The sequence below is a fragment of the Lygodium microphyllum genome, chromosome 17 (genome assembly GCF_053477565.2).
Source record: "Lygodium microphyllum isolate KBCC chromosome 17, Lygodium_microphyllum_v1.1.10, whole genome shotgun sequence".
Lineage (NCBI taxonomy): Eukaryota > Viridiplantae > Streptophyta > Polypodiopsida > Schizaeales > Lygodiaceae > Lygodium > Lygodium microphyllum.
In genome coordinates this window covers 11,439,363-11,451,750 of record NC_141151.1, presented here as the reverse complement: position 1 = coordinate 11,451,750, position 12,388 = coordinate 11,439,363, and positions in this window count along the sequence as shown.

Below are 12,388 nucleotides of genomic sequence, written 5' to 3'. Positions count from 1 at the left end.
GGTTATGGAGATGGAATCATTGGAAGAAGAGGTATTCCCAATAGTCAGTATGAAGTAGGAGAAGCTTCACAAAGGGATGATGACTATTTGGGCAGTTTGAACGGCGCCAATACTCAAGCTTTTGGACTGCATACTCAGCATTCTAGGGGGTGCTTTACCAACAGGAAGATTACAGGGTAATTCTCAGCCACCTGTTGGAAGATTTCAATCTCATTTTGGGGGTTCTGTACTTAGAAATTCCAATCAGCCAGTTTTGGGACAGCAACCTTTCCATAATAGAGAATTCAAGGATAAAATTGTTTTATCCAAATTCAATGGCCAGTCATCTTCACCATTAGAATTAGAGGAATAGACTTCTAAGATGGAGTCTTATTTCGACATATTTCCTAAAACTGATGACATGAAGATACATTTTGCCTCCCTCCACTTAGAAGGATTTGCTCACACTTGGTGGAGGTATATCAAGAAAGAGAATGTACTTATTGAGAATTGGGAAGCTTTCAAGGCACTTATGGCTGAAGTCTTTGTTTCACCTCTTGAAAAAGAGAAGTTAGAACGAAGATGGTATAACTTGGAACAAAGGAGCCTAAGTGTAAGAGAATATACAAACCAATTCCTCAACTTGACCATGTATGTGGAAAACATCAATGATGAGGCCAAGTTACACAAGTTCATGTATGGTTTAGAACCATCCTTGTCAGCTGATGTTATGGCACAGAATCCTACTTCACTTTTCAAGGCTATTGAGCTTGCAGAGCGCTTTGGAAGGAAGTATAGGAAAGAGTCTTCATTTCAGCCAAGTTATGGACAGCCAAGGACTGTTTTAAAGCAAGTACAAGTTGGTAACAATTATGGCAGCAACCATATGCCTAGTGGGAGCTTACGGATACCAACTTATCCTCCATTTAATGCTTCTAGGCTTCAAGGCAATTTTAGGACAGCAAACAGTCCAAAGGTTGAATTTAAGCAAGGTGACAATAAGCCTAAGTCTACTTCAGCCAATACAAATTCCAGAAATATTCCCATGGATCTTTACAAGGAAAGAAAGGACAAAGGCTTATGCTTCAAGTGTGGAGAAAAGTATACTCCTGACCATGCTTCAAAGTGTGTATACAAAAATGCCAAGCCAAAAATTCAGAGTATGCTAGTTCTTGAGGACCTTGAAAATGACATAGATGAAGTTAATGCAGTCCCAATCAATGCTGAAAATGAAGATTTCGAGGATGATGGTGGACAGGAGTACTTCTATGATCCATCTGACTCTTTTCCTTTTGATCCAGGCGGTGATATCCCATTTGATCCTGGTGGATTTTGTAATGAGTTGCCTGCTGCCACTAATTGTTCTATCTCTATGGATGCTTGGACGGGATCTAAGAACCCTAATACACTTCGTATGAAGGGAAGCATATGTGGAAAGCCAGTGTTCATCCTGATAGATAGTGGCAGTACCCACAGTTTTGTCAATAAATCCATTATGTACAAGTTGAATTGTGTTCCCACCGACTTACAGCAGCCCATTAGAGTACAAGTGGCTAATGGTGAAGAGGAAATCAGCACACAGATTTATCCACAGGTTTCTTTGCAGATGGCTGAAAATTTTGAAGTCAAAGTAAACCTGATCACTTTGGAAATGGGGCCCATAGATATTGTACTTGGTTGTGATTGGTTGATGACCTTAGGCAGGATTACTATGGACTTCTCACAGTTATATATGGAGTTTTTCTTCAATGGACAGCTCATCCGTTTACAGGGGATCCCTAGTAAATCTGATTTTCAGCTTATCACCATTCAACGACTCAAGAAAGAGTACAAGAAGCGCTCACAGATATTTGTATTGCATTTGAACAAAGAAACACAAGATCAGCCCAATAATTCAGCAAACCATCCAGCCTTGACAGCTCTTCTTGAGGAGTACAGAGATCTATTTGAAGTACCTACTTCATTGCCTCCTAAGAGAGCGGTGGATCACCCCATTGATTTGGAACCCAACTCAAAGACGATCAATAAGCCACCTTACAGATTATCAAAATGTGAACGAGAGGAAGTAGCCAAGCAAATCAAAGAGCTTCTTGAAATGGGATTCATTGAACCAAGTTCTTCACCGTATGCATCCCCAGTCCTGTTAGTCAAAAAGAAAGATGGATCTTTCAGAATGTGCATTGACTACAGGGATCTCAATAAGATAACAATGAAGAACAGGTATCCTATACCCAGGATAGATGATTTGCTTGATGAATTTAAGGGGGCTCGATTCTTCACGAATATTGATTTGAGATCAGGGTATCATCAGATTCGCATGAGAGAGGGTGATGAGGTCAAGACTGCTTTTAGGACTGATCGTGGGCTTTACCATTTCTTGGTGATGCCATTCGGCCTTACAAACGCTCCAGCTACCTTTCAAAGCCTGATGAATAAGATTCTACAACCTTTCCTCTTTCAGTTTGTCTTGGTGTTCTTTGACGACATTTTGATCTACAGCAAGACTTTTCAGGATCATTTGTCGCATATGAGGAAGGTTTTTGATGTGTTGAGACATCATAGGCTTTTTGCTAAGGAGAAGAAGTGTTCTTTCATGCAGACTGAAGTGGAATACTTGGGACATATAGTCAATGAAAAAGGAATATAGGCTGATCCCAAGAAGGTGCAATGCATAAAAGATTGGCCAACGCCTACTACTACTACCTCTCTTAGAGGATTTCTTGGTCTATCTTCATTCTATCGCAGATTTATAAAGCATTATGCGGCAATTGCAACCCCTTTAACTGACAGGTTGAAGAAAGAGGATTTCTTTTGGGATTCTCTTGCAGATAGCAGCTTCAACCAGTTAAAGGAATTACTTACCTCCGCTCCTATTTTTGTATGCCCGGATTTCTCTAAAGAGTTTACTATACAATGTGATGCTAGTGGCCGTGGCATTGGGGTTGTTTTGCTTCAGGAGCATGGAGTAATTGCATTTGAAAGCCGTAAGCTTACTGATAAGGAGATGGCCATGAATGTTTATGATCAGGAAATGTTGGCTATTCTGCATGCAATCAAGAAATGGCACCATTACTTATATGGCAGCCGATTCAGAGTGCATAGTGATCATCGCGTACTCAAGTATTTCCTTACTCAGTCAAATCTTACTCCAAAGCAACGACGATGGGTAGCAACATTACAAAATTATGACTTTGACATCACTCATACAAGGGGCAAAGATAACATAGTGGCTAATTCTCTCTCTCGTATGTGGGCCTGCAAAGTATCAGCCATGACGGAATTACATAGTGATTGGATTGAAGAGCTACAAGAGGCATATCTCTTAGATGAGGAATTCAGCCAAATCTTTCAGAAATTACAGCAAGGTCTCATGGAAGAAAACTCACATTACCAGCTTAAAAATGGTCTTATTTGGTGGAAGGGCAAGATTGTTATTCCCTCTACTTCTTCTTTCAAGCGAAAAATTATGGAGGAGATGCATTCTTCACCTTTAGCTGGACACTTGGGAGTTTTCAAGACTTATGACAGGATCAGCAAGAGCTTTTATTGGAAAGGACTGTGGAAAGATGTCAAGGACTTCGTTATGAAGTGTATGCCTTGTCAGCAAAATAAGGATAGCACCCATAAGCCAGGGGGTTTATTGCAGCCATTGCCTATTCCTACGGGTAAATGGACTCATATTACTATGGACTTTATCACTGGCTTACCTACTACCAAGAAGGGGTGGAATAGTATTTATGTGGTGGTTGACAGACTCACCAAAGCAGCTCATTTTATCCCAACAAAAATTCAGTTTACTGCTTCTCAGGTGGCCAACCAGTTTATGGAGCATATTTTCAGATTGCATGGATTACCGCAGGTGATTGTCCATGATAGGGACTCAAAGTTTATGAGTAACTTTTGGCAAGCGGTATTTACATCTATGGGTACCAAGTTGGCTCCATCTACGGCTTATCATCCCCAAACTGATGGACAGACAGAGAGAGTTAATAAATGGTTGGAGACTTATCTTCGCCATTTTTGCTATGATGTCCAAACCTCATGGGATTCTTGGTTACACCTGGCTGAGTTTGCTTATAATAATTCCACTCATGCGAGCATAGGAGTTTCACCCTTTGAGGCTTTGTATGGTTACAAGGTGCCCCTACCCACATTCATTTTTAACGAAAAGATCAACCCTCATGGGAAGGAAGAGTTGGATAGAATGCAGACCCTTCTTCAGCAATGCAAGATGAATCTAAGGAAGGCTCAAGATCAGATGAAGATGTATGCTGATGAGAAGAGGAGGCCTTTAGAGTTCTAGGAAGGAGAGCTGGTTTTGTTGAAGGTGCCCAAATCCAAGTATTCTACATTGAAAGATGGATCCAGCAATAAGCTTGCCCACAGATTCTATGGCCCTTACAGGATCCTTAAGCGGATTGGAGATTTGGCATACAGACTAGAGCTTCCCTCTTCTACAAAGATTCATAACGTCTTCCATGTTAGTCAGCTCAAGCCCTATTATGGTGATCCAGTGGATTTAGTTGATGAGCTGCCACCTACTGATGAAGATGGTATCGTTTAGTACATCCCAGAGGCTGTTATAGGTCAGCGTGAGAAGAAGCTTCGATCACATTCTATTGTGAAATATTTGATTAAATGGAGAGGTTTACCCTCTGAAGAGGCTTCTTGGAGACCTGATTCAATATTGGATGAGTATCCATACTTGAAGGATACATTGGTGGCTGAAGCCTATTGCTTATGGAGCTAGTATTGGTGCAGACTGGTTTAGGACAGCACACTGTTTTAGAACAGTTTTTGTCGTACTTCATTTTCAGAATTGAGCTATCTACATGAGCTTAAAGTACTCTTCAAGAGCTTCGTTTTGATATGTGGTACACCTCATTTGGACACTTCTATCAAAAGTTATGGCTGATTTGGTCCAGCAGGGACTGTTATTTCAGCAAGCTATCTACTTTCTTCTGGAACTATTTGTTGAAGATTCTATGGCTCCAATGGCTTCTAAGGTTCTTCAAATCATGTATATAGCAGGGTCCACTTTCCGTACTTCAAATTCAGCCCTTGTAATGATAATTCTTCACTCATTCCCTATTTGTAAAGCTGTAAAACAGAGTAGTACTCTGTTCCATCCATCTTTTCTTTAGCTCTTTCTAGTTTTGTTTTTGGGGACAAAAACTTTTGGGAAGGGATGGATTGTAAGAAGCTGGGAATACTTAGAATGCTAATGATATGCCATGTCACATTGACACTGGTATATAAGGAGAGAAGTTGTAATTTTTCACATTCTTTTTGACATATCAATACAATTACAATCTTTCTCTCCCTTCTTGCTTCAAGCTTCCATGGCTTCTTTATCTTTCCTGTCTTTCTCTCTCCAATTCTAGTCTTTCTCTCTCCTTGTCACTCTATTTCTCTCTCTTCCTGCAATCTTTCTCTCTCCTCTGCAGTCTTTCTCTCTCCTCTTCTTCTCTCCTTAGTTCTCTCTCTGACAGATTCTATGAAGATGTTGAAGATTATGGTTGATTCTATCAAATTCGTGGGAGATATCTACTATGATGCTATGTGAAGATTTATTATTTACCTTGTCGTGGTTCTCAAAAGAATGAAACAAAAGCTTGTTGATGTTACAAGATAGATTTTCTTGCAGTAGAAACCCCTTTTCCTTGGTGTCTCTCTTGGGGCTCCATGTTTTTGGTGTGCAGTCAGAGAAGTCTGCCATCAATAAGCATCAGAAGAGGTTGAAAATCTATCCAGAGACTAAAACCCCCTCTGATTCTGTTATGTTGAGCATAGACCAATTGTTTGGACCTAACTCTCTGATGAATGATGCAATCAAGAGGCAAGCACTAGAATGAGTCTAGAGGTATGTGAGAAGAGAGAAGGCAAAAATCCAGGCCGAGAATGAGCTTGCAGCATAAGCTTCCTTTGACACCTTAAAAGCACTCTTTATAGAAGTCCCCATGGTGACTCAAGGTCCTCTTCCTAGTCAAATTTATCCTGGAAATATTGATGACAGGCCAATAAATGTAGTCCCATTGTCAATTTTTAAGGGAGAGTACAATGAAGACCCTGATCTTCATGTAGCAAAGTTTATGGTAGAATGTGTGGCTAATAATGCTAGAACCCCTTAGCATTGGTTAGTGATATTCCCCATCACTTTCAAGGGTGCCACATTTCAGTGGTATGAGAGACAAGCAGTAAGAACTTTTGGCACATTGGACAACCTTCCTCACTAAATTTAGGTGTGAAGGTTTTGAAGAGTGAATGTGAGAGGAGTTCATGAACCTAAGTCAGTCCTCTAGAGAAAGAGTAGAAGCTTATGTCTCGCAAATGGAATCCATCCCGAAGAGATGGACCAATCATCATTTGGATAAAGGCATCCAGAAAGGAGCATTCCTCATAGGCCCACAACCAGAAGTTCACAAGTTTGTGGAATTGAGAAGACCAGTCAATCTGCAAGCTGCACAGTGGAAAGTGCAAGACTGTATGACGAAGTTGAAGCAAGGTTGTCAATGACCTCAAGAAGAGGATTCTTACCTCCTCCCATGCCAGGAATGGTATACCTACCAAATGCAGTTCTAGGGACATTTCCCTACTCCTATCCCCAGATGCAAGCAGTGTCATAGCACAATGCACCTAATCCACAATGGCTGCAGATGACAATGTCTCAAATGATGGTTCAACCACAACAGCAGTGGTCTGAAACAATTCCTCCAATGGCTACTCAACAACAATGGAATCCTACCCACTGAAATCAACAACCCCAAGTCTCAACAAGAGCTCTGAATCAGAACCAGAACAGAGGACCTCTTGGATCAACCCAACCTGTGTATGCAGTGATTACAAAAGCTTCCCAAAACCCTACAACAAGTACTCTAGGAGGTGAAAATCTGAAGGATTACCTATCCAATTCAGTGGCAAGTATCAAGAAAGAGCTTATGGATGTAATTACAGAGTAGCTACAGACACTAAAGGTGAATACTGCCAATATATCCACTCCTATGGGAGGTGGGAGAGATGTAATGCATTCTAATACATGGTGCGGAAAGTGCCATCAAGTGGGACATTTAGCCACTGAATGTACCCAAAAACCAACCATTCTTGGAGCATTCTGTTCATATTGTTTGAGGAAGAACCATACAGAGGATATTTACTCTCTGAACGAGATGCACGAAACAAGAAAGAAAGATGAAGATGCAAGATTCAATTTGCTGGAATCCAAAATGACAAGGGAGTTTGATCCTAATTTCAGTCCAAGGAGATTTCCCTCTCAAAGTTATAAAGGATGATAGTTTGCTTGCGGTGGCCAGAGATCAAAAGTGGAGTGTTATAGATGTGGATAAAAGGGTCATATCTCACCGAATTGTCCAACCCTTAGAAGATCTGTGGATTACAATACAAGCCCTTATGCAGTCGATATAAAGGAGAAGGCCACACTGCAAAAGATTGTCCAAGTCCAGCCCCTGTGAAATCTACTTCTGATACCCGACAGAAGACCCAAAAACCTGCTTCCAATTTGGTGGAATTAGAAGTGACCACAATAACGTGAGCAAAGAAAGGAGAATCGGTAGTTCCAAAAGAGAATGTTCCTTTTGCCAAGACTGTGAAGTTCAACCTTCCTTGGGATAAGCAGAACAATGCAATGTGGAATAAGGAAGTACGTAGCACTACAGAGCTACAGAGAGCTACAGAGACAAGACCAGAGATCCAAGAAATAGAGGATGCAGAAGTGCCTCCTTATGAAGAAGAAGCGTAGATCTTGCCACTCTTAGAAGAAAAAGAGAAGATAAAAGTGGTTGTGGCCACATTTCCCAGTCGATTGGAAAAGCCTGTGGATCCTATCAAAGAGTATGATTTGGTCAAAGACCTGGACACTTTTAAACCAAACTTAACCCTTTGGCATTTGTTGATGGTGTTTCCAAGCTGTCAAAACAAATTCAAAAGCATATTGACAAGAAGAAGAAGAGGCCTAAGAATTTTTCCCTTCGTGGTGACTAAGTCTAACAGAGCCTCAAAACATGTGAAGGAAGTAGATGTGGCCAACACCTTCTTGCATCCTGGAACCCCAGAGATTGGTGTATGGATAGAAGGATGCTTTATTGTAGATGCATTGATTGATGGAGGCTCATCAATAAACATAATGGCAGATGTGACAATGAAGGATCTAGGCTTGCAAGGAATGCAACTTACATAGCGGCTTATCAAATTGGCAGACCAAAGCAAAATCAAACGGTTGGGCATCCTCCCATACGTAAAAACAACCCTTGTAGGAAGAGACTATTGGCTGACATATTTGGTGGTCAAACCAAATGCCTACGGGACCTCATACCCTTTGTTGTAGGGAAGACCTTGGCTTTTTGAAGCAAGAGCAAGGACGGACTGGTTCAAAGGAACCCTAACCCTAGGTAGAGGACCCAATAAAGTGGTATTGAAGTTGTATGGATCACAAAAAGGTAATGGATCTACGTCCATCAAAGTCATAAGAGACTCCTCCAATGAAGTAACAGATGGTACATCAGGAGATGAAGAGGCTATCAAACAAATCTTTCCCAATAAAACAGAGGCAGAGTAACAGTGGGTATTATAAGTCAACTACCGAAGGAAGCAAAGTCTTTGTCCATGGGAGAATACCTCCTGCCTAAACTCGAATTAACTTCTGAAATCACCTCTGACAATGAAATAGAAGCATGGATGCACTGTTCTCCTTGTTACATGGAAGCAGAGTTAGAGACAAAGACAGAAGCAGAAGTAGAGGACATAACAAAAACTTGTTCTTCTCTTACAGAGCACCCACAGATGTAGAAACAGAATCTGAAGAGGATGAAAGTGATAATGTAGATGAAGATTATGAAAGCAAGCTAGAAGAATCTATCCTGCTCACAGAAGGCAAAGATGAGGAAGACGTTCTTGACGTTTATGAGGCCTCAGAAGTAGAAGATCCCTTTTTGTGTAACAGAATGATTGTGGTACCCTTTGGATTGATCCATGAATTATGTCATATGCAAAGCCTTTATAAGAAATGGATTAAGAATAATAGGCCTTCCTTCAACAGTGGCTCTTATCGTCCAAAGTTACCCTTCCTTAAAGAGGATGATGACGATGCACCCTGCCAACAACCCCCAGCCCTGCAGCTCAAACAAAACGCAAGAAGTTCAAATTCATGGATGTTGATGGTATTGAACGTCACCTGAACGTGGTTCTAAATCTTCCAAAAGAAGAACTAGTGATCCTGTCAGATCTACCAAAGGAGGACTTAGATGTGTTTGCATGGTTGTATAAAGATCTAAAGGGGACTGATCCCACAGTATGCCAACGCCACATCGATCTAGAGCCTGATGCCAAACCTGTGACGCAAAGACAGAGATGTATAAATCCCAATTATTCTGCTCTGGTGAAGGCTGAATTATTGAAGCTCCTTGAAGCTGAGTTTATTTATCCTGTGGCTAACAGTGAATGGGTTTCGCCCATTGTAGTCATTCCCAAGAAGAACCGAAGACTTCAAATATGTGTGGACTTTCAAAAGCTAAACTCCAAGACGAAGAAGGATCATTTCCCTATCCCTTTCATAGACCAACTGTTGGATACATTGGCAGGCCATGAGCTCTATTCCCTCTTGGATGGATTCAGTGGATACAACCAAGTTCAAATCGCAGAAGAGGACCAATCCAAAACAACCTTCACAACAGAATGGGAACTTATGCTTACAGAGTGAAGTTGTTTAGGCTCTGTAATGCTCCTGCTATCTTCCAACGAGTGTTGATGGACGCCTTCCAAAATTCTGGGCCACATTGTCTTTGCACAAGGGATAGCAACAGATCCTACTAAGATTGAGAAGATTGTCACCTTGATAGCCCTAACTAACCTTAAGCAATTGAGGGGATTTCTTGGCCATTTGGGCTATTACAAAAGGTTCATTGCACAATTTGCGATGAAGGCAACCCCTTTGCATAAACTCCTAAGAAAATATACCGAGTTTACATGGACCACTGATTGTGACAAGGCATTTAATACCATGAAGCACCCATCATGTAGCCTCCTAATTGGACGAAGGACTTCTATGTTCACACTGATGCATCAGTTGAAGGCCTAGGTGCAGTCTTATGCCAAAAGGGCCCCTCTAAGTCAGATCAACCAATCTATTATGCAAGTCAAAAAGTGACTGACAGATAGCGGAACTACACAGTGAGTGTCTAGCAATGGTGTTTTACTTTGGAGAAGTTTCGACATTATCTACTGTCAACACATTTCAAATTCTACATGGACCATGAAGCCCTTTCCTTCCTTATGAACAAGGCCGACGTAAAGGGAAGAATGATGAGATGGCTCCTTCTATTTTAAGAGTTTGACTTTGAAGTGGTTACCAAGCCCGGTCGCTCTCGTGTCTTGGTTGATAACCTTTCGTGAATCCCTCAAAGTGATGAAGATGAAGAGCAAGATGATCCAGACCTTCCTAATACTTCCTTGTTTCTAGCCAAAACAGTTACCCCATGGTACACAGACATAGCCAACCTCTTGGCAACCCAACAGTATCCCCCTAGCATCTCGAGCCGTGAGAAGAAGAAGCCTCTGTTGGAATCATCCCCCTACACCCTGTTAGGTGGCGCTCTATACAAGAAAGGCAAGGACGAAGTATTGCGAAGATGTGTTGTAGGAGAAGAAATCGGCATAGTATTGAAAGCATGCTATGATGAGCCATGTGGTGGACACTTTGCAGGAGAGGCGACATCTAGAAAGGTCTTACTTGCACGATATTGGTGGCCAACCCTCCATAAGGATGCTTATGATAACTGCAAATGGTATGATACTTGTCAATGAATGGGAAAGTCTATCAAATCCAGTGCCATGCCCTTGTAGCCCATTTTTCCCCTGAAACCGTTCGAGAAGTGGGGGATTAATTTCATGGGCCGCCCCATTGATCCACCAACCAAAAGGAAGTAGAATAGATACATCTTGGTCTGTACAGACTATGTAACAAAGTGGTGTGAAGCTAAAGCTTTGAAGCAGGACGATGGTAATAGCGTGGCCTTGTTCCTGTACGAGAATATCATCACCCGACCGTTTTGGCAAACCCCTAGAGCTTGTAAATGACCAAGGTACGCACTTCCTTAACAAGATTATGGAAGAGTTGATAGAACTGTATAAGATCCGCCATCGCAAGTTCCTCCTATTATCCCAAAGCCAATGGCCAAGTTGAAGTCGCCAATCGCATCCTCTGCTCGAACCTGACAAGGATGATTCCCACACATCACCATGATTAGGATGATCAACTTACAGAGGCTCTTTAGGCATACAGAACCTCCCATAAGGCAGCTACAGGACAAACTCCTTTCCAGTTGGTGTATGGAATAGAAGCCTTCTTTCCTATGGAACTCAAGCTACCCTCTCTACGCATGGCCATCAATGAACACTTGGGAGATAACGAGTCCCTGCATTGCTGTCTTTTGCACTTAGAGTGTCTTGATGAGATCCATAGGATGGCACTACAGTGCATGGAAGCCACACAAGCTCACAAAAAGGTCTATCATGACAGCTTCATCAAACAGAAGAAGTTCAAGGAAGGCGACTTAGTTCTCGTTTATGATTCCCGAATTGGCAAGTTTCTAGGCAAGCTTAAACAACGATGGACGAGTCCTTATAAGATATTTTCTGTCAATCTGAATGGCTCTATCCAAGTCCAGCCAGTTGATGCCTTTGATGATCCCTTCTTGATCAATGGGTATCACCTGAAGAAGTACTTTCCTCCCTGGGGATCTTGATAATCACAATCAACCCACCCTTTCCCTTTTGGGAGTCGCATTGCCCTTCTCCTTGTGCTACTACTGATAGCCACTATGGTCTTCCTTATGAGGCACTATCCTTCTGCTAGCCCCTCCCAGACATCTCCCATCTTACTCTATTCTCCTCTCGTCTCGATCCAGTAGTGGTGGTGAGGATGGTCTTGACACATGGTATTTCTACCATTCTCTTTATTTTTTTTTTAAAAAGAAAAAATATATATCGATCATGGGAGAAAAGGACTTAAGTCCCTGTCATGCTGACCTATTCATTAAGAAAAGGTGGAAACATCCTCGGAAGTGGGAAAGAAAAAAAAAAGAGCAAGAAAAGAAAAGAAATAATAAAAAATAAATAATCAAACTTCTATGGGAAAAAGGAATCAATTCCCTGTCATAGCAAGCCTCGTTTTCAAGAAAAAGTAGTAAACACCCTTGGGCAAGAAGGTGGCTGTGGAAAAGGTGGTAACACCCCATAGTTTAGGATAGCTGACTTACCAATAGATCTAGTTGAGAAACAATTTCAAGCCACCTCCCTTGGTGCGCTGTCTCTACAACTTCTTCAATTCATTTGACCCCTTCAACAGATGATCTCTTTTCCAACCTAATCGAAGTACTGGACGTGTTGGCTACTTTCC